Source organism: Jatropha curcas, chromosome 6, assembly GCF_041381405.1.
Source record: "Jatropha curcas cultivar XTBG-Jc1 chromosome 6, XTBG_Jcur_1.0, whole genome shotgun sequence".
NCBI classification, from domain to species: Eukaryota; Viridiplantae; Streptophyta; class Magnoliopsida; order Malpighiales; family Euphorbiaceae; genus Jatropha; species Jatropha curcas.
The window spans coordinates 8,137,293-8,164,120 of NC_143156.1; the positions used below are offsets into that span (position 1 = coordinate 8,137,293).

The 26,828-nt window shown below is 31.7% G+C and overlaps 1 long non-coding RNA gene and 1 pseudogene across 2 annotated transcripts; one reads left to right on the forward strand and one right to left on the reverse strand.

The window, feature by feature from the left end:
• Positions 1-11,165: 11,165 nt before the first annotated feature.
• On the reverse strand, positions 11,166-13,728 carry LOC149495486 (uncharacterized; annotated as a pseudogene). The gene is made up of 5 exons (XR_016321339.1): positions 13,617-13,728; positions 13,375-13,504; positions 12,510-12,679; positions 12,127-12,409; positions 11,166-12,033 (listed from the first exon to the last, which is right to left on the reverse strand). The product of XR_016321339.1 is annotated as an uncharacterized LOC149495486 (transcript).
• Positions 13,729-21,457: 7,729 nt separating this feature from the next.
• Positions 21,458-23,804, forward strand: LOC149495487 (uncharacterized). Its single transcript, XR_016321450.1, has 3 exons — positions 21,458-21,800; positions 22,792-22,863; positions 23,597-23,804. It is a non-coding gene; the product is annotated as an uncharacterized LOC149495487 (long non-coding RNA).
• The last annotated feature ends 3,024 nt before the right edge of the window (positions 23,805-26,828 follow it).

Consider the following 26,828-nt stretch of genomic DNA (forward strand, 5'->3'; position numbering starts at 1 on the left):
ATAAAAAAAAAAAAAAAAGGAAAAGTAGGGAAGAAGTAAAGGGCGTGTAAATAATAATAATAGAAAAAAATAAAGGACAGGTGGAACCTGAACATTATTGGCTCAAGGATCAAATTCTAATCTCGAAATTTTGATAATTAAAATAAAATAAATAAATTTAAATTATATTATTTGTGCTAATATTATTTTATGCAGAATTCTTATGGAAAGAAAATCGAACAAGACAAGTCCTATATTTTGTGTGAAGATATCCGAAGACCCTAGTGGTTAGGTATTTAGGATACATTATAGAATAGAGAGAAAATTTATCTATAAGCACATAAACTAATTTTTCTCTCATCAAAAATATTTTTCGGAAATTAGACTCTTCAAAATAAATTCTTTCGTCAAAAATTTTATTTTCGAAAATACTCTTTAAAAATCAAAACGATTTAATTACCTAAAATTAAAGAGATTATATCTCTAAACGATTTTGGTAATAAAATCGTATGTTTTCTTTTTCACAAATTATCTTTGAGGATCTAAAGAGTTTTAATTTATTCTCTTACCTAAAACGAAGGAAGATCTCATTTTTCGTTTTTAGTAAGGAGTATCTTTTCGAAAAATATTTTTCAAATAAAATGCTTTCGAAAATCTTTATGCTTAAAGGAAAGGAAGATCGGCTTTTATTTTCTTACCAAAAGGATAAAACAAGATTTTGGTAACTAAGATTTTCGTATTTTCTAAATAAGGAAAGCAAATTTTCTGATTTCAAAATAAAATATCCACTTTCTAAAAATGAGAGTCACAAAGCTCTGTATGTAAAGGAGTTTTTCACTCTTTGAACGTGAGGAAGAAAGAGTTTTCGTTTTAAGAATATTCACTCATTGATCACATCCTTTATCTCTCAAAACTTACTCTCTACCCCCATTTTTCTTTTCATCTTTACACTTCACGTTTTTATCTTTAAAGAGAAAAGATTTTTTTTAACTACTTTTGAAAAACGGTTCTGTGTTCTAAACGATTTTCTAATCTGAAAAACTGTTTTTCCTGTGCTTATATGTGCATTTCTTTTTGTCTATTTAGATTGTGTAATCTTTAGTAGATAGGTTTTTATTTGATAAACATTTGTGTAATAGCTTAGGTAAAAAGCTATTGGGAAAGAGGTTATCAAGCAACCTTCTCCGTGTGAGAGATTCTAATGTTTTGAATTGAGTTTCTGTACTGTGCCAAAAATAGAAAGGGTTGAGGTTAACTAGAACCTTTGGAAAATCTAGTGGGATAAAGGGTAGATCTAGGTGTTGATCTATTGCCTTGTACTGTTAGTTTGTCTCTTACCCTTGAAAAGAGATAACATAGTTGAGGATCTCAAGATGAGTCTTGGGGAGTGGATGTAGGCGAGTTATTGCCGAACCACTATAAATCACTGTGTTGATCTTTTTAATTTCTGAAGTTTTGCTTGATACTAGTTTATTTACACTTCTGTTTATATTTTAGAAATGCTAAAGTTGTTTACGATTCTGATGTTCTAAAACTGGAATAAGTCTTATCTTCTCTGAATATTTGAACTCTGAAATTCTGATAAGTGAATATACCAAGTTCTAAATTGTTCTTCTATTTACAGTATATTTCACTATTTGAGTTTCTAATCAGTTTTCTAAACTTGATTAAGGCTTTGTGAAGCAGTTCTAATTTCAATAACTGTCTCTTACACAGTCTTATATGATTTTCTAAACTTTATGAGGAAGTTCTAATTTCAATAGCTTTCCTTCATAAAGCAGTTTTGACATTGAATAAGACATTGTGAAGCAGTTCTAATTAGTAGCTGAACTTTGCATAGTCTTTCTATTTTTTATGAATAGAACATTGTGTGGAAGTTCTTGTCCATAACTTATTCTTACAAGTTCTTTACTTTTCCGCTGCACTTAGAATTCTATTTTTTTGTTTTAAAATTCTAAAATTTATATTATTTTTAGAAAACTCAATTCACCCCCCTCTTGGGTTGTGCCATACATATACGGGACCCACAATCTGGTATCAGAGCCTTAGCTCTTGACTTACCGAAGCTTAACCGCTTAAGAGATAAGATCCCATGGCAACCTCACTTCCTCTTACTTCTTTAGAAGGTCAATCTGTTTCTAGACCTCCTTTGTTCAATGGTTCTAATTACTCTTATTGGAAAACTAGAATGGAAAATTTCATGAAATCAGTTGATATAAACTGATGGAGAAACGTTATCACAGGTCCTCGTATTCCCATGAGAATTGTAGAAGATGAGAGTATTAAAAAAACAGAAGAAGAATATACAGATGCTGATTGGAATGACATTGCTATAAATGCAAAAGCAATCAATATTCTTCATTATGCTTTAGATGCAACATAATACAACAAAGTGTCTGGATGTAAATCTGCAACAGAAGTTTGGAAAAAACTTAGAGTTATCTATGAGGGTACAGATAGAGTAAAAGAATCCAGAATAAATATCCTTTGGAGAGAATATGAAATGTTTAGTATAAAGGAAGGAGAAACTATTGCAGAGTTAAATTCTAGATTTACTAATATAGTTAATCCTTTAAGAACTTTCAGTAAGGAAATTTCAGAAGATGAGCTTGTTAACAAAATCCTTAGAATTCTACTTAAAAAATGGGATTTTATAGGAACTGTCATGAATTACAAAGAGACTCCCGTCACTTATGATTACCTTATAAGAGCTCTTGTTTCAGAAGAAATGAAATCTTCTTTGACTACAAAAGATAAGAAAAAGAAAGGACTGGCTTTGAGAGTAGATTCTAGTGAAGAAAGTTCTTCCGATCTTGATAGTGATGATTTAGCACTCGTTGCTAAAAGATTCAAAAAGTTCTATAGAAAGAGTGGAAGGCCACAGAAAAAGTTTAACAAAAGGAACTTTCCACCCAAAAATGGGAACTTACCTAAGAAAGAACCTTTTGAAGTGGTTTGTTATGAATGCAACAAACCTGGACATATCAAGCCTAATTGTCCTAAACTGAAAAAGAAGTCAAAAAAAGAGAAGCTGAAGCAGGCTTTTGTAGCTGCATGGAGTGATTCAGATAATTCTAATTCTGAAAGCCACGGTGATCGAGAAGAAATAGCAAATATCTGTTTAATGGCTACCATCGATTCTAACTCCAATGAAATCAGTACTCTGACTTCAACACAGAAAGCTGAAATCAATGAAACAAATGCAACGGTCCAAAAGCATGAAGAAAGCACTGTAAGTATTTCTGAACCTGAATCAGAAAGTGATCTTCGAAATACTTACAATAATCTTTGCAATGAGTTTGAAAAGCTTGTTAGAAAGCATAAAGTTCTAAAAAAATATTTCAGAAAATTAAAATCTGAAAGTAGTCATTTAAAATATGCTTTTTATCAAGAAATTACATGCAAAGATTTTATCACAGAAATCAAATATCTTAAAGTTTGTAATAATAGATTTTCTGAAAATCTGACACATCTTGAAGGAAAATGTAAAGATCTGAATTCTGAAAATGAATCTTTAAAAACTGAGATTAGAACTCTAAAATCAATTTCAGAATCGTTTTCTAAAGAAAAGACAAGTTCTAGCTATGATAGCATTTCTAAACTGAATCGTGTTTCTAATGAGAAAAATGCAGTTTCTAATGTTGTGACTCTAGAATATCAAAGTTTCAACAGAAAGAAAAATCATAGTAAGTTAAATGCACCTGTTACCACTAACCCTCTAGGACCCAATATGTGTTGGGTACCTAAATCTGCTTGATATTTTCAGGTGTGCCTAAGGAGCGAGCTGAAAACAGAAATGTGGTACGTGGACAGTGCTTGCTCTAGGCATATGACTGGTGATAGAAAGAAGTTCACCAGATTAGAAAAGAAAAAGGGAGGTACAGTAAGCTTTGGAGACAAAGCAAAAGGTAAAATCGTTGGTATTGGTGTGGTAGGTTCTAATCCTTCAATAGAAGATGCATGCTTAGTAGAAGGATTACATTATAACTTGTTAAGTGTTAGTCAGATTTGTGATAAAAATAGAAGAGTGATTTTTGAACCTTCTCATTGTGAAGTTCAGAACATGCATGATAATAAAACCTTATTCGTTGGAAAAAGGTTTGGAAATATATACCTAGTAGATCTCTCTGATATGCATAACCAGGATATATGTTTAGTTTCTGTTGATAATTCTAGTTGGTTATGGCATAGAAGACTTGGACATGCAAGCATGCACCTTATTTCTAAACTATCTAAGAAAGATTTGGTTCGAGGTTTGCCAAAGTTGAAATTTGAAAAAGATCACATTTGTGATGCTTGTCAAATGGGCAAACAAACCAGAACATCTTTTAAATCCAAGGGCATGGTTTCTACTTCTAGACCTTTAGAATTGCTACACCTTGATCTATTCGGTCCAATTACTCCTTTTAGTCTTGGAGGAAAATTCTATGCATTTATTATTGTAGATGATTACTCTAGATTCACCTGGACACTCTTCCTTAGAAATAAGGATGAGTCATATGACATGTTTGTTCATCTTTGCAAGAGAATACAAAATGAGAAAGGATACAACATCACGGCCATTAGAAGTGATCATGGAGGAGAATTTGAAAATCAGAAATTCGATGCTTTTTGCAACGAGTCGGGAATCTTCCATAACTTCTCAGCACCTAGAACACCTCAACAAAATGGAGTAGTGGGACGCAAGAACAGAACACTTTAAGAAATGGCCAGAACCATGCTAAGTGATTCTAAACTACCAAAGTACTTCTGGGCAGAAGCAGTTAACACTGCCTGTTATATTCTAAACAGGGCTTTGGTAAGATTTAAACTTAAAAAGACTCCATACGAGCTATACAAACGTAGAAAACCAAATATTGGTTATTTCACATTTTTGGGTGCAAATGTTTTATTCTAGATAACAAGAAAAATCATCTTGCTAAATTTGATGCTAAATCTTATGAAGGTATTTTTCTGGGATATTCTAGTAATAGTAAAGTATATAGAGTATTTAATAAAAATACTCTAATTGTAGAAGAATCTATTCATGTTGTGTTTGATGAAATTGACTCTACATCTAGAACATTAGAAAGTGATGATGTTGTAGATTCTAATCATGAAAAGCAGAATGAACAATCAAGACAACTAGAACAGCCAGAAAGTGAGCAGAACACTGATAATCAGGCTGAACCAGAAGTTGAACATGAAGATCAGAATATAGTTGAAAGTCAAATGCCAGAAAGAGAAAATGAAGATTCTCAATTACCAAAAGAATGGCGATTTCATAAGTATCATCCCCAAAAAGACATTATGGATAATCCCTCAGAAAGGATGATGACTAGAGCTCAACTTAAAAGATATTTCGGTAATGTTGCTTTCGTTTCTCAATTAGAACCTAAAAATTTAGAAGATGCTCAAAATGATGAAAGTTGGATTCTTGCTATGCAAGAAGAGCTGAATCAATTTGAGATAAACCAAGTTTGGAAACTTGTTTCTAGACCTAAAAACCATTCTGTTATTGGAACAAAATGGGTGTTTAGAAATAAGCTTGATGAACAAGGTAACGTTGTGAGAAATAAAGCAAGATTAGTGGCTCAAGGGTACAACCAAGAGGAAGGCATCGATTTTGATGAGACCTTTGCCCCGGTTGCTAGACTTGAGGCCATTAGAATGCTCTGTGCATTTGCATGTTTTAAAAACTTCATGTTATATCAAATGGATGTGAAAAGTGCTTTTCTAAATGGTTTTCTAAATGAAGAAGTGTATGTAGAACAACCTCCTGGCTTTGAAATTTTTGATAAACCTAATCATGTTTACAAACTTACTAAAGCTCTTTATGGTTTGAAGCAAGCTCCTAGAGCTTGGTATGAAAGATTAAGTAAGTTTCTATTGGAAAATAGTTTTTCAAGAGGAAAGGTTGATACAACACTATTTATTAAAAATAAAGCACATGACTTTCTAGTTGTACAAATTTATGTTGATGACATAATCTTTGGATCTACTAATGATATTCTTTGTAAGGAATTTTCTAAGATTATGCAGGGTGAGTTCGAAATGAGTATCATGGGAGAATTAAATTTCTTCCTTGGACTTCAAATCAAACAATGTGAGAATGGAATTTTCATTAATCAAGAAAAATATACTAGAGAATTGTTGAAACGATTCAAAATGGAAAATGCCAAGTTATGTAGTACACCAATGAGTCCATCCTCAAAATTAGAAAAAGATGAAAAAGGTAAGGATGTGGATATCAAACTGTTTATAAGTATGATTGGTTCTTTACTATATCTAACGGCAAGCAGACTAGACATACACTTTAGTGTTTGTCTATGTGCTAGATTTCAATCGTATCCCAAAGAGTCTCATTTAATTGCTGTAAAAAGAATATTAAGATATCTTTGTGGAACTTCTAATCTGGGTCTGTGGTATTCTAAAGATGATACATTTGATCTTGTTGGGTATAGTGATTCTGATTTTGCAGGAAGCAGAATAAATAGAAAAAGCACATCTGGAACTTGTCAATTTCTGGGTAGCACCCTTATATCATGGTTTAGCAAGAAACAGACATCTGTTGCTCTTTCTACTATAGAAGCGGAATATGTTGCTGCTGGAAGTTGTGTTGCACAAGTTTTATGGATCAAACAACAGTTGGCAGACTATGGACTGAAATTAGAAACAGTGCCAATCAAGTGTGACAACATAAGCGCCATCAATTTATCTAAAAATCCAGTTCAGCATTCTAGAACCAAGCACATAGAACTCAGACATCACTTCATATGTGATCATGTACAAAAAGGTGACATAGTAATTGAGTTCATTCCTACAGAAAAACAATTGGCAGATATCTTTACTAAACCTTTGAATGAAAGTCAATTCTGCTCAATTAGAAGAGAACTTGGTATGTTAGTTCTAAACTCATGACTTTAGAACTCTGTAAGTATGTTCTAAACTGCTTTCTATATTCGAAAATAAAAGACTTGCTATGTTCTAATTTTTGTTCTGTGTGAAAATCGATTTTTGTCTAAAAAGAAACGCATATTGCCCCGATATGACTTTCGAATGTCACTATCAGAATCTTGCTTTAGACTAAATCCAAAAACAGTTAATTTATTGTATTTGTTTATTTTATTATGTTTCGTATCCTTAGTGCTTTGGCGGTTTATTGTTTTGTTCCTTTTTATTTATTTTATTTATTTTATTCTATTTGTCGTTTTGAATTTCATTTAAAAACTGTTCTTTATTTTCTTCCGCCACTTAAGTGTTCTTGTTTCTCTATTAAACTGCTTCGTGTTCTTTCTATCGCCTTCTTGCTAACAAAACCCTAAGCTGTTCTGTGTTTCGAAAATCTCAATAATGGCCGAATCTAGTTCCACCTCCTCATCCAATTCCTTAATTGAGCAAGAACTTCAACTCCTAAAAAGGCTTTCAAAGAAATATGAGCAAAAGGAGTCAAAATAGAAAAAGCCAGATGAGGAATCAAAGGAAGGAAAAACCAAAACTGCTCCTTCAAAGAAACAAGTAGCTAGGGCACGCGACAAAGGTAAATATGTCCTCTCACCATATCCTCTCATGCGTTCGTATGTTATTGATTGGAAATTTTTTTTGGTAGCAATGAGTTTGATTTCAAGGAACTCTTTGAGTTTCAAGGATGGATGAGTTTCCTGTCGTTAAATCGACTGTGTTATGAAAGCTTAGTAAAAGAATTCTATGGTTCTCTTAAAGTGAGTGGAACAGAGTCGATCTCTGTTAAGCTTAAGGGTGAGATCAAAGCGTTGTCTTACGCTGACTTAAGCAAGATTTTTTATGTGCCAAATACTGGGTCCAGGCTGACAAAGATTAAGGATATTTCTAGGGTCAGTGAGTATAAAAAGGAAGAATTTGTGAAGAGGATTGTCAAAAGGAATTCTGCAGACAAACAGGGTATTATAGAATGTTCAAACCTGACAGATAATATGAAATGGTTGTACAAACTAATTGTACATTACATTTATCCCAAGAGTGCCTCACTCACATATGTGAACTAGGTTGAGTTGTGCATAATGTGGCACATAGTTGAGAAGAAACCTGTCAACCTATGTCATATTATCTTTGCCAAGATGCAGAACAATCCTAAGAAACTGCCCTATGGTATGATCCTTACACCAGTGTTTGAATTCCTGAATGTTGATTTAAAGGAGAGTTATGGTTACAATGTCTCAAAACTAGACAGCGGGTCATTAAAAATGAAAGATGAAGAAGGAGAAGAAGAGAAATAGAAAGAAGAGAAGTAGAAAGAAGAGAAGGGAAAAGAAGAAACTGAGAAAGAAAAGAAAGAGAAAAGACGAGTTGAAAAAGTAAAGAAAGAAAAAGAAAAAGTTGAGAAAGAAAAGGAAAGAAGAGAAGAGACTGAGAAAAAGAAGAAGAGAGAAGACAAAGGAAAAGCAAAGTTAGGAGAAACAGAGAAGGAGGAAAAGAAAGAGGAAGCAGAAGAAGAAGAAAAGAAATTATAAGAAGAAAGGAAGGAGGAGGCAGAAAAAGAGAGAGCTGCTGAGAAAGAAGCAGAACTAGAAAAAGAAGAAGAAACAAAAAAGAAAAAGGAGTCTGAAAAGATGGAAAAAGGAAAGAAAGTAGAGGAAGTCAGTGATGCTGAGACAGAAAAGCTAGAAATAAGTGATGAAGAGAAATCTACTGAGGTCAAAACAGAGAAAGAATCTGAGTTGTTATCAGCTCAAAGGAGTAGGGAAGCTATGCTAGGAAGGTTGGAGAGAGAGCTAATAGAAGAGCATAACAAGGAACTCGATGAGGCAATAAAACATTGCAAGACTGTGATTGGACATAATAAGTCTCTCATTAAGACCTTGGGAAGAATGAAAGATGTAAATGAAAGGAAATTAGCTACTCTGAAAGTTAAAGGAGCACCCTATACTCCTACCTCAGAGAAACCAAAGAGAGTCAAGCACACTGCTGGCAAACACAGGACTCATGGAAAAAAGCCTCCATTGCATCCGTCTTCAAAAAGGCCAGAAAGTTCTTCTGAAACTGCTCCAGCTCAGAATTTGAGAAGTTCTAAGAGACTTAGAACTGATTCTAAGCCTGTCTGATTTGTCTTTATGTATTGTGAATAATATATTTTACTTTATCTTTGTAGGTTATATCATTGGAATTCTGTTTATTTTTATGCTCTGATCTTTTCTAACCCTTTTGTATGATGACAAAAAGGGGGAGAACGCAAGATATTTTGGTGGTATTAGCTATATTTTGGTACGTATTCTGCTATATGGTACTTATATCTTGTTATCTTCTAATCTGTGATGTCTATCTTAGCATTCATCATTTTCTATATAATGTTCTGGCGAGCTATATTTTTTTTATGAACTGAGTGTTTTAGAACTTAGATTCTTATTCTAATGTCTGTTCTACAGGTTGGACATAAGATCTTTTGTTCTATTTCTAATATTAGTTTCTATTCTATGCTTTTGCTCTGAACATATGCTCTGATTATTAGAACTTAGAATATTTTGTTTATTTTTGCTAGTTCTAAAATCAGTTTCTAAAATGTCTCCCTAGTTCTAAATCTCACAAATAGTTTTATTGCATCTATTCAGGGGGAGCATAATACATATTCTAAATTTGCTTCATATTAAAATCATTTGACATGATTAGAACTTATATGCATAAAACTTAGGGGGAGCACTTGTTTCATGTTTACTAAATTTATTAGTTTTGTCATCACCAAAAAGGGAGAGATTGTTGGCTCAAGAGTCAAATTCTAATCTCGGAATTTTGATGATTAAAACAAAACAAAACAAATAAATTTAAATTATATTATTTGTGCTAATATTATTTTATGCAGAATTCTTATGGAAAGAAAATCGAATAAGGCAAGTCCTACATTTTGTGTGAAGATATCCGAAAACCCTAGTGGTTAGGTATTTAGGATACATTGTAGGATAGAGAGAAAATTCATCTATAAGCACATAAACTAATTTTTCTCTCATCAAAAATATTTTTCGGAAATTAGACTCTTCAAAATAAATTCTTTCATCAAAAATTTTATTTTCGAAAATACTCTTTAAAAATCAACACGATTTAATTAGCTAAACTTAAAGAGATTATATCTCTAAACGATTTTGGTGATAAAATCGTATATTTTCTTTTTCGAAAATTATCCTTGAAGATCTAAAGAGTTTTAATTTATTCTCTTATCTCAAACGAAGGAAGATCTCATTTTTCGTTTTTAATAAGAAGTATCTTTTTGAAAATATTTTCCAAATAAAATGCTTTCGAAAATCTTTATGCTTAAAGGAAAGGAAGATCGGCTTTTATTTTCTTACCAAAATGATAAAACAAGTTTTTAGTAATTAAGATTTTGGTATCTTCTAAATAACACTCAATATCTATCAACTATTAGAGATTTAAAAAAAACTAAATCAAAGTTGTTCCAAATGATTAGAAATTGATTAAAAAAAAAAATCACCGCCAACCAAAGAAGAAAATCAGCAGTGGTTTAGAAAAAAAAAATCTGAAAAAACACAAAAAAATGAGAGCGAGAGAGACGACTATTTTTTTTTTTTTTTTTTTTGTTGAAGCGTAAATTACTACTTAGTATAATATATCATTTATAAGTTAAATTTATATATTTGGCGTTACCTAATAGTATAATATAATGTCAATTTTGTTATTATGTAAAAAATACATTACATATAAAATATAGAAGGCCAAATATGTAAAAAATACACTCATTCAAATTATTATTCATAACACAGCTTAATCATTCAATTTAATAAGTTGTTAATTCAGATTCAATCTTCAACCCAAATAAACAATCCCTAAGTAACTAATGTCACCAACTACATGGAATAAACAGTAACTTCCAAAAAATCAACCATGGGAGGCTGCCAATTATTTAATTTATGTTTGAAGATTTAGACCATAACCTAAAGCAGCTTTGAATGATTCTCAACATTATCATCAACTGCATGGAATTTTATTGCTTGAATGATAATTTCTGAGATATAAGAGCTCAAATTAGATGATAGCCCTTCCTATTGATTACATGGATTTTTCTTTTTTTGCTTAAATTATTTGCAATCATCAATCAAGGATAACAATTAACAAACATTATGCTTGAGCACAAGCAGCTTACGAGACCACTAAATTGGACCTTAAGATTGTCATATATTTTGAGGAGAAGATTGAACTAAGTAATTCATATCACTGCCATGGCATAAAGAAAACAAAAAAGAAAAATTCAATATTGCCTGAGTTTAAAACCATTTCCATCTTTGAAAGGAGGGAAAAATTATAAAAGTGCCAATTAAGAACATTCAACCTGGAGAAAACATACTCAAAAACATTCAAGTTTAGCTAATACTTGTGTCTTCTAATTCGGCTAATTGTATTTTCTTATGTTTTTTTTTTTCATACTCCAAAAGTTGAAAGTGTAGCTAGCACCACAATATCTTCAAGAAAACTCCTTGACCACTGTGATGAAAAGCATTTGGACTTCAACAACCACGGTATTACCAACTATGAATCCCTGCGATGCATCCTTGAGATCTCTAAGAGGAATTAGATCAGGGCAACCCCAGTGTCTGACTTTAGTACAGAATTGACGAGTAACCACAGAACATCAGAAATAATAAAATTAACCCGCAGGAACATAAGTAAACAATGTTTCTGAAACAGAAAAAGGCTTTTCTTCATGATTATTGTTCAAGCAGAGAAATGTTGAGAAATATAAACTATTACTGAATCCTTGCCTATAAGTTTGAGCTTTTAGGTTAGCGGTTTCTTCTTATAGTATCAAAGCACATTGAACAAAAATGTCCAGAGTCCAAATTCTACCCACCTTTCTTATTAACCTCTTACAAAATCTTATAGAATTTACTATAAGCTGGAATATATGAGAAATATAAATTATTCTTGGGCCCACGGTGCTCACCTTTCTTTTCTTGATGTTTTCCAGAAAGTTGATACCTTACACGCAGCATGTATTCAGCATTAATCTTTGTTACTGAATCTTTTAAGTATAAAAACATGGACAAGCTCTTGCCTACCTCTGTCCCATTCCCATTGGGATAAAGCACTAAACTCCTAAATGAAATTGAAAAGACACAAATTATAGCACATAGCAAAAATGAAGTTATTCGTATCAATTTTGAAGCTATAAAGCACATCATTACTCACCATTTATACCCACCAATATCAAACACCTCGGAACTATGACTTTCTTTGCTTTGCCAACTTTGGACATTCCAAGTGAAGGTGTTGTTAGCAAGCTCCTTCACAATAGACATGCACTCACCTTTACCAGTACATTTTTCCATTATGTAAACCTCAGCTCCAAATACACAACAATCATCAATAAGGTATCCATTTGAAGCATCATTAAAAGCATCACGTGAAATAAATTGGTCAAAACCCCATTCCGTTTTCATTCCACGAAAACGCCTTTCTGTTTCCTTACCATCTAACCGAAAAGATCAAAGAATATAGATAGTTCAGTAAATTGATGAAAATAGATAACAGTTGAATTATGGCAGAGTATGTATAAATCAACTATATAGTACCTTGAACAGCCAAATACTTATCTTCAATTTGATTATAAACAAACAACTTGAAGAAAGCATTAACCTCACTATGTAAGGGTAATCCATTTGAATTGGATAGTGCTAAATATAGAGATAGGTGTTTATCTCCATTTTTTTTCTTATTTCCCTCAGGGTAAAGAGACAGCCTCCTGCACCAAAAAAATAGTGAAAAATGTTAGCCAGTGCTCATTGGCCTAACAAAAATTAGGGCAATCAAATGCCAGAAATGAATGTTCAAATAAAAACATTGAACAAACAAATAAAAAAAGTTAACAGTATTTATAATTATAATATAAACATATTTTATTATATAAATGAATTTCATAAACTTTTATGATATTTATTTGTAAATGCATATGTTTCATATTTGGTATAAATCGAAATGCATTTGGAAGTCCTCATTGATTTGATCCACACAATATGTAAATTGTATTTTGAAAGTTTAATTATAGAAATTTTTGAAAAAGAAATGTAACTGCATTGCATAAAGTAGATAATCAGAAAGAAAAATATAATACAGTAATTTCTTTACATTATACAATACATCAGCAGCAACTGAGCAATATCTTAAAGAAAAAAAAATATTAACCTGCTCTAGTAGAGTGATATATAGCAGCTCAGCAGATTGGAGAAACGAGAGCAACAAAATAAATAATGTAAGCAAAGGCACTTCTAGATTCTAGAATCCCTTTGATTACATTACATTAAGTAACATTATGGCTAACCAAACGTAGCCTAAGCTGTTTGGCTAGTAATCCATTAGTAGAGTACATGCAGTTAAACCCTAATAGCTCCTTTTAGCAAAAAAAAAAAAGAGAGAAGTGGAATTAAGATTAAAACCCACCATTTGTATCCGCCAACTTCAAAATCACTTGATTGAAAATTCTCGACCTTTGCATCAGAAAGTTTAGAGAAGTTTTCGATCTGAAACAGATAGTGAGCAGGTGGACGATCCCTTAGTACCCTGATTATATCTGTTGATTAAACATCAAAATCATAAGCAACATTTAGCATCAATCTCTGATTATTTTTAAATATGTGCGCAATTTTGAGGGAACGAGAGATAAAGACAGAGAAATTCCTGACCTGTTTGTTCTTATTTGATAGTGAGTTTAGTGATTGCTTCTTCCATAACAGTTTTTACTTCTTCTTTGGCACTGAGTTCAGCAATCACTTCTTCCATGACTTCTCTTACTCCCATTATTACTTTACTCTGTTTTCACGTTTTCTTTTTCTTATATAGGAATAAAAAAAAAAAGGAAAAGTAGGGAAGAAGTAAAGGGCGTGTGAATAATAATAATAATAATAATAAAGAATAATGCACAGGTGGGTCCCTGGACTTATTTAGAGGTAAAACTATCCATTTTCGGTCGATTTAACCATTTAATTTATATAAAATAATTAAAAATTTTGATTTCATTTTTAGTTCAATTTAACTTCTGAATTTATTTAAAATGATTAAAAAAAATCATGTTTAATATTTTGAGTCAATTTAACCTCTATTTATTCATTGTACTTATAATATAAATCATTATATAGATATTTATTAAAACTGTAGTTGAAATTGAGCTGATTTAATTTATTAAAAAATTAATTAATTATAAAATATAGGAAAATAATATATGAAATACATTGTATTTCTTTTTAGCTTGATCGATGGTTTTGAGTTTATAAATATATATTATTTTTAATATTTTAAAATTAACCTCTATTACTAGGTGATCAAAAATTATGAAATCTATGCATTTTTCATGTTGAATAAATTAAAGTTATTATACATGTTTATAAAGTTATTATATTACAAGAAATGATGTTTTTATGGATTTTAAATTTATATTCATAAGTGTTGAAAAATTTTGATATGGGCGATCTTAGTGTAGGACAAAAAGGGATAAAAAGTCAATTGTGTTAAACTAAATCAATTATTAATTTATAAAAATTGATACAAGTTCAGGGGTTAAATTGGCTTAAAAAGTGAAATCGGATCTTTTTAATCATTTTATATAAGTTCAATGGCTAAATTGGTCTAAAAAGGTCTTTTGACCATGCTAAATAAGTTCAGGGACTAAATTAGCCTTTATTCAAAAAAAAAAAAAAAAGTCGAAATACATAAATACATCCCTAAACTTTATTACTTTGATATCATCACACATCCAACTTTTACTTTAACTTGACGACACATCCACTTTTACTTTGACTTATCATAACTTGCAAAATTACTTGATTCAACTTGCAAAATTAGATTTATTAAACATTTAATAAATAGCTGAAAATGTGAAAATTAATATTTCAAGAGTTATGCTATCTACACATCAAATTAATATTTTGCACATAAACATCAAAAGTAATAAAATCTATTGCTATTAGTATGGAAGAACATATATTATTATTAAAATTTACAAGTTCAAGTACATAATAAATCATTTATAAAGTTCTGGAGGTCAGAAAATTAAAATTACAAGGATAAATTTATATATTCGTCAGAAAAAAAAACCATGTATATCAACAAAATCCATAAGTTTCTTATAGCTCATTCTATCAATGGACTAATGCATAAATTTGACCTTATACTTTTGAACAATTATTTTCATACCCCTGAATTTTGTGAGGAATTCATCATGCCTTTGTATTTAATATATCATGACTTTATATTTTTATATTTTAATAATAATTATCTCTTCGTTAAAATTTAATGCAGAAGTGTGCGGTAACAATTGAAGCCTTTCATTTTGGCGGTGACAGCTATTCAAATACACAGCAATCATCAATAAGGTATCCATTTGCAGCATCATTAAAAGCATCAGGCGAAATAAATTGGTGAAACCCCCCATTCTGTTTTCGTTCCGCGAAAACGCCTTTCCGTTTCCTTACCATCTAACCCAAAACATCAAAAGCATATAGATATTTCAATAAATTGATGAACATAGATGACAGTTGAATTATGGCAGGGTACGTATAAATCAACTCTATAGTACCTTCAACAGCCAAATACTTATCTTGAATTATGTTAAATACGTATAAATATATTTAACATTTGTATTTAATTATCTTTGAACAATTGAAAATATTCAAGCCAAAGAAAATAATAACCAAATCCCTCTAATTGAAAAGGAAAATATAAGAACTCTACAAAAAGAAGCATCATAATAATAATTCGAATGTTCCTAATTGAATTAAATTATTTATCCTTTTCAATTTTGTAAAAATATTGGAATTTCAACTTAAGTTCAAATATTAGTTTTTTATCAACATAATAATAAATTAATAATGAAATTCTTTTCTTTTTCCCAATTAAATTAAAATATTTTGTTATTTTTTAAACATTGGATTTCTTATTTGAGTTCCTGATAGTTAAAATATGTCTGATAATAATATTTGATAAATAAATATTGATAATATTCAAATATAAAAGAAAATATTTAAAGATATTAAAATAAAATTCTCCCTATTATCTAATATCCCTGAAAAATCTCTACAAAATATATTATATGTCGGCTAGCAGCGGATAGATTCTCTTCACTATCTCACATTTGCTTCCCCGTATAAAGAGGTAAAAGATAAAAGGGCAAGCAATCAGGCATTCATATTCTCATATTTCACCAAAATACTTTAATTATCTTGACATATAAAATAATTTCATTTTTGAAGTTTAACAATGTCCTTTTTTTTATTTCAAAAAAAAAGAAAAAAAGATCCCTATTGAGTTTAAATATTTCTAATTATCCTAATTCAGTTTTTTCTTTAATATTAAAGTTATTAATTAAGTTCAAATACTCTTAATTGAGTTAATATTACCATAGCAACAAATTTTTAAGGATATTTTTTATTTTACCAAAATATTAAAATCCCTAACTGAGTTAAAATAATTCTAAATTAGGTTAAAATTATTTCTTTTTTTTTTTCTCACAAGAAGAAATAACAAAATGTTGTAATTGTTGATCAAGAGGTTAAATAACAAAAGATTCAGATTTTCCATACGGAAAAGCATTAGATAAACATGGATTTTTTTTAAAAAAAAAAAAAAGAGAAAAAACACAGACACATTCTATAATTTTCAGTTTGTTAATATAAGTTAACAGATCCAAAAGATAAATTTAAAAGCAAAAAAAAAGCTAGTTAAAAACCGTTGGTCAAACAAGGAGAAAATCATACTTCAAATAAGCATGTAACGTGGAGGACAGACTCATGTAAGTAGTTGTTCTTGTGATACTTTCTTTATGTCTAGATAAGATATCAGCTTGTTTAGATAAAGACGTGAGGTTATATATAAATATTTCAACAATGGGCATGCAATGAAGAGGACCACTAGAAGCTAGTGATGATAAAAAAGCCTCTTGTTGCTGTTGCTGACCTCTAATTTCGGCTCGTACAAGCAATAAGCAGATATGGTTTCTATAATATTTATGAAATTTCTTTTTCTTTTTAATCTGCAATATGGGTATGAAAGTGACGGAAGGTCAAAAAGGATTTTTTTTTTATATAATCTAATTTTTAAAATTTAATTTGACCAATTCAATTAACACGAGTTAATAATTCTTATGACTAAAAATATTTAATGGAAATGTTTTGAATTTCATAATATTAATATTATGTTGCTTCTGCAAATTTCAAATTTGAATGAGATTAGAAGTTAATTTTAGGGAATTAAAGGATATCCGGCCACTAAATAAATAATTTAAAAAATTAATAGATGGTTATATTAGTCGCACATGACTATGGTTCTATAACGATCATTGGTTTCGGTTTCAAAATCGTTAATTTCAGTTATAAGGAAGATGGAACTAAAGATGAACCACTTTAAGCGGTCTTTAAGACAGTGTTGAAACAGCCAATTTTTATTCTGTTCCGATTTGAAATCCAAATTACATAATTTTTTTTCAACTTTTTAAAATTCTTTTTAAATTTGTAGTTTGAATAAATAATAATAATAAGTTAACTATTTAAAAGCATTATTTTGACCATGCTTGAATTATTATATTCAAATTTCAGTAATATGTAAAAAAGATAAATTTACGTCGACCATGCTTGAATTTGATTGTTGTTCTTATTTCACCATTGAGGGACTTTTGGGAAAAATTAATTATTTTGGTAGGTGTTAATTATTTTAGTAGCTAGTACCCGTTTAGATAGTTTTTTATAAAACGCTGAAAGCTAAATACTATAGGGGTTAACTTTTTTAAATATTGTTTTAACTTCCGAAAGCTAATTCAAATAGCATTTAAAGTTTTAACTGGCCAAAATGTTAAAGCTATTTAAAAAATTGTTGTCAAACACAACCTTGAATCCATATATCCCATCAACGAAATTTCAGTATATATGTTGTGTTCGGCAACAGTTATTTAAGTAGCTTCTAGTGTTTACTTAAAAAGTTGTTTGATAACATAACCTTTGAATTAATTTTTAGAAATTATGGCATCGTTTTATACGTTTAGCTCTTAATATTTCATGAAAAGCTACTAAAACAGCTAACAACTACCAAAATAACTAATTTTGCCAAACTGACCCATAGTTGCCATGAAATTAAGAAGAATCAATCAGTATCAAAATGAGTGAAATCATGAGTAAAAACAATATAATATTTTCCTATCAAAAGGACGCATAATTGAAATTAAATTTATTTTAACTTAGATTTTAATCTGTATTAGGAATTTTTTTTTATAGGAGATTATATATTTTTGTGTAATAAGTACAAAAATTCTTATATAAAAATAATAAATATAAAATAAATGAATGAGACATGCAATACAATGAAGTGAGAAACCCAATTCCTATGGAGGGAAATACTTGAAATCGGACTTCCGAGTCTATGAACAACAATAAATTAACATATCTTATAAACTAATTAGCAAAATATATAACAAATTAAAATAATAGAACATAAATAACTTGCACAAAAAAAAAAAAAAGCAAGCTTTGCGGAGAATAAGAAAGCAAAAGATTACATTACATATTTGGGTTATGGCCAAATCAAATATTAAATAATAAATTAAAATAATACCTCAATCAGTGAGAACTGATTGTTGTTCTAAATAACAGTAAGAACTGATTGTTGTTCTAAATAACATTATTGTTTCCATTCAAACCGGTGTTAAATTCAGAGGGTGCCACAACTGATTGTTTTACTTTTTTATGAGGATGATAATCTTTTTGTAGATATTGAAATATTTTGTCGAAGGAACAAATTTTTTTCACTACCTTTATTGCTGAAAGGTATGCAGTCATCAAGCAATAATTCTTCAATGGAATATAGATTTATTTATGCACTGAAAATTATTATTATTATTATTATATTGACGAAGAAAATACAAAGATGAGCCACGACATTGATTAGACAATTGATTTTTTTTTTTTTTTCCCTATAATAATAAGCGTGTATTTTTGCAATGAGAAAGAAACTTACCTGTGGTTGATCGTGGAAAGAAGCGTGTTTGAAGAAATGTCTGATAGAGGAACAAATCCCTTTAACTATGGTAGTTGTATAAATAAAGGGCAAAAGTGGAAGATTATATGACAAAATGGGTGAAGCGGATTAAATACATCGACATAAGCTGTCAACTAGGGATGTCAAAATTAAGCGTGACACGCAAACACGATTCGTCTAACACGCAAAATAAATGAGTTAGATTTGAGGTTAAACAGGTTCATGTCATAAACGGGTCACTCATTTACGACATGAATGTAAGCGTGTCGTGTTATGAGTTGACACGCGAATTAAGTGAGTGATCCATTTATTTTAGAGTAAAGAGATAATTTTAATATCAAATATAAATACCCAAGACCCTATTTAAAATTTATTGTTGTAATTATTTTTTATTATTTTAATTATGAATCTTGGACAATATATACATTTTACGTATAAAAATTTAATTTTAAATATGATTTGAGTTAAATAGATTAAAACTTAAAAATATCATTAGTAGGTTAAGTTGGTCGTATACGGGTTAATACGACCCACTTAACCTGTTTATGATATTGGGCAGGTTACACGGGCGTATACGGGTCAACACGACTGTAACATCCCAGGCTCTACCGAGATATTGTCCGCTTTGGGCCCCAGGCCCGCACGATTTTGTTCCTGGGCCAGGGAACCACCTCCTAGCCCAAAACGCGTCTCGGGAACTCAAGGCCTGCTACTCCTTATGTACAGTACTTCCACCTTGTGCTTAGCCGATGTGGGATTTCGCCTAAGGTGCAGTCCCTGACATACACCCCCCCTTAGGGACTCAGCGTCCTCGCTGAGGTTTGCCCCACCACCAGCCATAGGGACAAGGCTTGGCTCTGATACCAAGTTTGTAACATCCCAGGCTCTACCGAGATATTGTCCGCTTTGGGCCCCAGGCCCGCACGGTTTTGTTCCTGGGCCAGGGAACCACCTCCTAGCCCAAAACGCGTCTCGGGAACTCAAGGCCTGCTACTCCTTATGTACAGTACTTCCACCTTGTGCTTAGCCGATGTGGGATTTCGCCTAAGGTGCAGTCCCTGACAACGACCCACTTAACCTGCTTATATTATTAGCCGAGTTACAGGTGTCGTGTTCGTGTTGAGAAATTTGTGTAGAATAAACTTTAATATAGCCCAGATTTATTGTTCATAAAATTTGTTTGATAGGAATATACAATAAGCGGAAGCGTACCTTGATCCATGGTTATTGATTACCTCGTTGCGGCAATTCGATTCTCACCGTAATAGTAGATCTGTGTTTCTTCACTCTGGCCTTTTATCCGTAAGCTCTCTTTAATGGTCAGAGAATAATCAACAGCTACGGGAGTTTCTTTTCTCGCTCTCTCAAACAACCTATCACCGTATGTGTTTTGAGATAGTCGCACACACTCTTTTCTTTTCTTTTCTGTGCGTTAACCCTAAGCTGTTGTTTCCTTTATCTTTTATAAGGCAGAGGAAGGGTATTAAAACCCTAACTGGTCCTTATCCATTAGGCCTAATAACCATCATCTTGGGCCACCTTAATTAGAACCAGCTCTTTAATCACATGGGTCACATATAGATTATTAAAAACCTAACAATCTCCCACTTGACCCATGTGCATGTCTTGAATCTATCATGTTTACCTTAATTATAATTAAAATGATCGGATTATGGCGGTCACAAGTCATTAATCGACATGATTCCTTCCATATATCACAGACCACCTCAATTCTTAAAACTTTAATGGAGAAACTATTCAACAAATAATATATTGTCACAATCAAATGTTATTATTATCTCACTCAAACCATTATTGTATACATCTATAATGTGGATAACACATAAATAAGCAAAAATACATCTTTAATTGAATTCTCAAGTATCACAATAATATGAGCAAAATAACCATATGTATATATATATATACAAGTTTAAACATTATGCTAACAAGGACTTATCTATAATGCCCATTCTATCAACATGGCCAGTGAAGATTTTGAGCGGTAAGCCTTTAGTTAGCAGATCCGCTATCATCAGATCAGTACCGATATGCTCAATTGACACCTTGTGTTTTTACACTTCTTCTTTCACAGATAGGTACTTTAAATCCATGTGTTTTGCACCATTAGATTACCTATCATTCTTAGAGAAGAAGACAGCTGCGGAATTATCACAGTAAATTCTCAACGGTCTAGCTATACTGTCGACAATGCCTAGACCTGAGACAAAGTTCCACAACCACAATGCATGAACAGTGTGTAATATCCTCAATTTTGTAGTTCTTTCTATTCTAACTTTTTCGATGAATTCGGTTATCCGAAAAAAAAAAAAAAAAAGAAAACTTAGAATAATGGGAAACACTATATATTGAGGATATTAATATTAATTAAATGAAACATTAATTGATCTTTGCAAATCAATGTGAAAGCTTAAAGGAAATCAAAAATGAGTTAAAAGATGAATGGCTTCTCGGTAAAGCACGATTTTACCCGAAAAGCCTGAAAAACGGTAATTTCCGTACGATTTTTACCAAGTGGAGTTTAGAATATTAAATACACTTGGTTTATACCTAATAGGACTAAAGTAAAATGATTAAAAAGATTAGAGTGCCAAAGGATGAAGGGAAAACAAAAGGGAGGATTATAGTGCAATTTGCATTTAAAGGACATGGAAGGAATTTTTAATAAAGTTTATTATATAATTTTATTGAAGAAGAGGAAAGAACCACGACACTTCACTCATTGTTGCAGGCCAAACCGTTCAAGAAGAGAGGAGGAGGATTTTGAGTCAAAACCAAGCAAAAAGAAGGTGAAAATCAAAGAATTTTCAAGTATTTCTTAAGAAAAGGTTAGTTATTTTCACTTCCTCCTTCATTTCTATGGATTACTTTTTGAATTCCATGAACTTTGAAGTGAGGTGCTTGTTTGTGTAATCTGATTTGGTGAAGATGAAGTGATGAGAAGTGATTTTAAGGTGATTTAAGATGATTGAAAGTAGTTATGCATGAATTCAAAGTCTAAGTTGCATAAGTCACCAAGATGGATGATTTTGAGTTTGTTCTTGATATGCCATGAACTAGGGATTCTGATATTCTTATATTATGATGTTATGTAAGTAATAGAAGAGTTGGATTGCATGAATTTGTGCTGGAAGTGAGGTGAGAATGCTTAAACATATATAAATTATTGTTGGACATGTTACAGTTGGGCTGCCTGAAATTCAGCTTCTGTAATTGACCTATTTGACTAAGCAAATGAATTCCAAAATTTATGAAATTTGATATGGTGATAGACTGAGATGTTGGGTAGGTTGTGTTAAAATTTAAAGGCCATTGGATAAAAGGAAATGGAGTTATAAGTAAATCAATGCAGGCTGCTCAGCATGAGAAAAATTGAACTTCAGATTCTATAATTATGTCATTTAAAAATGAAAATGAGCTTTAAAAATTATGAAATTTTCCAGAACAGTACCCTAAGATGTTGGGAACATGCTGTCAAAATTTCAGGGCAATTGAATATGGGGAATTCAAGATATAGTCAACGCAATACCAGCTACTCAAATGCTGAAATTCTGCATGTCATAAACCTTGAACGAATTTAGCATGCTATTCACTTCTATTGTTTTCATTGTTAGTATTCTGTGTCTAGGATGTGGTTAAGTGTTGGATATGAAGTGTTTCATACTTAAACTCAGATCATATAACACTTGGACAAGTATAGTGAAAATGAAAGAAAAAGCATGAGACTACATTCTAATGCTTAATTTACATTCTTATAGAAGTGCATGTGTGTACATTGTGTAGTATGATCTTAATGTGAGTATTAATATCATGCTACAGCTGCTGAGAGAAAGGGAGTTCAGGAGAGGGTGATTATTAGAGGAAAAAGGCTAGGGGAGCCATCTAGTTCCGGTTAGTGTATATTATTCCTTTCCTACTTTTATTTAAACAAAATGAAATTGATTTTGCAAAATATTTTCAATGGATTTGCTTTATGAATTATAATTATATTCATAAGTTTTTAAAGAGGAAAAAGATTATTTTGAAAGCATACGACCGAATGATATTTGTAAATGAATTTTATGATTCTTATACTGTGAAAGAGGAGGACGTTGGCCAATTGATATCTGTAGTATGAGGGGTGGCCGTGATTGAATATTTTTAGCAGTGGTTGTGAAATGAAATGTTGTCCATTGTGATTTTGATATTAGTACATAAATGGAATGGTTTAAAAGTCTTACAGCTGATATAGATATGGTTATTACCCCGAATATCATTTCATTTGTTGAAGTTGATATTACGATCGATTGAACATGGATATCATCACTAGATGATATATAATTGATATGAAATTCTCCCTCCATGTTGAGGTTGTAGATTGCTCCCTCTTCTGTTGAAATCATATCACAGATTGAGGTTGTAGATAGCAGGTCTAGATGTGCACATTAGACACTGATGACCCTCAGAATTGACTCTATAAAAGCTGTAAAGACCATATTATGAATTGATGATTTAAATGGTATTGATTTATTTTGTTTCTTATTTTCTTTACCATGGTGGATTTATGAATTGTCATTCCTTATTATTTTTATTAGTACACCACTAAGCCATATGCTTAGCGATAGTTGCTTTTGTACTATCGCAGGTAAAGAAAAGGAAAAAGAACCAAGAGAGGATCATTTTTATTTGATGTAGATAGTATGCTACTGATGTAGCTATTGTATATTTGACTTCTTTTGGAATATGTATGATGTATTAAACATTAACAGATCATCTATGTATATTTGAGCAGATTCATGTAAATTATGATTGTATGAATTTGAAAATTTATAGTCTATTAAAGTAATTAATTTCTATTATGTATCTAAGATTTGAACAGGACTCCAATATGTAATTAAATCATCCATGGACTTATGGGTTATGGAACCATTTTATGTTTTTAATAATATGTTTAAGAAATTATATTGAGATTACTAGTTAGTAAATTATAGACATTTCTTTCTAACAGGTGAACGAACCAAAATAAGTTATACATTTAATAACTAAATTATTGCTACAAGATATAAAAAAAAAAAAATGAAGGAAATAAAAAGGTTTAAGTCCCTTGTAGTATACTTAGTAAGCATTTATAAGAATTAAGTGCTTATTAATTATATTACAGGCGACATGCCATGTCTTACAGTAGGGTAAGATGTGACACAGTGTCCTCAAAGCATGCCACAAATTCAACCTCGATTGTGGAAGTAGCAATGACAGACTGCTTTCCACTTTTCCATGATACTACTCCTCCAGCTAGGAGAAACAAGTAGCCAAATGTAGATTTTCTCGAATCTACACAACCGGCATAGTCTGAATCCGAGTATCTCACCACTTCTAGATGACAGACTGCTTTGCACTTTTCGATGATACTGCTCCTCCAGCTAGGAGAAACAAGTAGCCAAATGTAGATTTTCTCGAATCTACACAACCGGCATAGTCTGAATCCGAGTATCTCACCACTTCTAGATGGTTGGACTTTCTATAAGTGAGTATATGATCCTTAGTGCCTTGTAAATACCTAAGTACTTTCTTTGCAGCTTTCCAATGGTCCATCCCGGGATTACTTTGATATCACCCTAACATTCCTACGGCGAAACTAATATCCGGTCGAATACATGTTTGAGCATACATTAAGCTCCCAACTACTGACGCATATGGAATAGAGTCCATCTCGTTACGTTCCAAATCATTCTTACAACATTGCATTTCGCTGCACCTATCTCCTTTCTGAATTGGAACTATTCCTGCGGAGCATTTTTCCATTCTGAATCTCTCTAATACCTTATCAATGTAAGCTCTTTGAGACAATTCTAATAGTCCTTGTGATCTATCACGGAATATTTCTATCCCTATCACAAAGGATGCCTCTCCCATATCTTTCATTTCAAAGTTCTTAGAGAGAAAACCCTTTACACCATGCAACAACCCAACATCATTCGCAGCAAGAAGAATGTCATCAACATATAGGACTAACATGATGAGCTTGCTCCCACTGACCTTCATATAAATACACTGATCAACAGTGTTTTCTATAAAACCATATGAAGTGATGGTATTGTTGAACTTAAGATACCATTGACGGGAAGCTTGCTTCAGTCCATATCTTGACTTCTTTAACTTACACACCAAATTTTCCTTTCCTGTGACCACAAACCCCTCTGGTTGGTCCATATATAGTTCCTCCTCTACGTCACCATTAAGAAAGGTTGTCTTTACATCCATTTGGTGAAGCTCTAGATCATAATGAGCCACCAAAGCCAAAATAATTCTTAAAGAGTCCTTTTTGGAAATTGGAGAAAATGTCTCTTTATAATCAATGCCATCCTTTTGAGTGTAACCTTTAGCAACAAGTCTGACCTTATATCTTTTAATGTTGCTCTTAGAGGCCCCTTTGGTCTTGAAAACCCATTTACAACCAACTTATTTTGACCCCTTAGGCAACTCGACTAAATCCCAGACTTGATTATCACTCATTGATTGCATTTCTTCCTTCATGGCATTAAACCACTTTTCAGAATTATCACATTCCATGGCTTTCTGGAAAGAGACTGGGTCCTTATCAATGCTCAATTCACATTCATGCTCAAGAGAGTAAACCACATAATCACTAGAAATAGCTGGCCTTCTTTGCCTTTGTGACCTCCGTAATGCTATTTCTTGTGAAACCACTTGATCATTTGTGAATTGTTCATTGTTTACTGGTTCATCATTTATATGGTCATTTTGTGGGTTCGGAATGTTGTTTTGTTGTTCAACCATGTTGTTAAATCGTGATACAACAAGTGGAACAACAACCGAAGAAGAGACATTAGGAAAATCCACCTGAGTTGGATTTCAATCTGAATCTCTTGCACATTCACTTTACGTGGTTCACTAATCCCACTAATTTAGCCATTTTCAATAAACCGAGCATTACCAGACTCAACAATTCTCGTACTATGGTTAGGACAATAAAATCTGTACCCTTTTGACTTTTCAAGATATCCTATGAAAAATTCACTAACCGTTCTAGCATCAAGCTTCTTTTCATGTGGATTATATATCCTAATTTCTGCTGGGCAACCCCAAACATGAAGATGCCTCAGACTAGGTTTCCTTCTTGTCCACAGTTCATAAGGAGTCATAGGAACTGCCTTACTAGGAACCCTATTAAGTAAATATGCTGCAGTCTTTAATGCATACATCCATAATGATAAAGGTACAGTATAATTATTTAGCATACTCCTAACCATTTCCATAAGAGTACGATTCCGCCTTTCAACTATACCATTCTGTTGAGGTGTACCCGGCATTGTGTATTGCGCACAAATGCCACGACTTTCAAGGAACTTTGCAAGTGGACCTGGACATTGTCCATTTTCATTAAATTTACCATAATATTCACCACCTCTATCAAATCTCACCATTTTAACTTTTCTATTTAACTGCCTCTCTACTTCATTAATGAATATCTCAAGGATATCCACTGATTGAGACTTTTCATGCAGCAAGTATGCATAACCGTACCATGAGACATCATCGATAAGGGTAATAAAATATTTTTCACCACCCCAAGAGGGAACATCAAAAGGACCACATATATCAGTGTGTATAAGTTCAAGCAATTCACTGCTTCTTGTGGCTAGATTCTTTAATGTGTGCTTAGTTTGCTTACCTTTAATGCAATCTATGCACACGTCCCAGTCAGTAAAATCCAATTGAGGTAAGATTTCACCTTTCACTAACCTCAAAATCCTTTCTTTGGATATGTGACCTAACCTTCGATGCCACAAGAAAGTAGAACATTCATTATGTGCACTACGTTTATTACCTATATTGTGTTTAACATTAAACAGGGA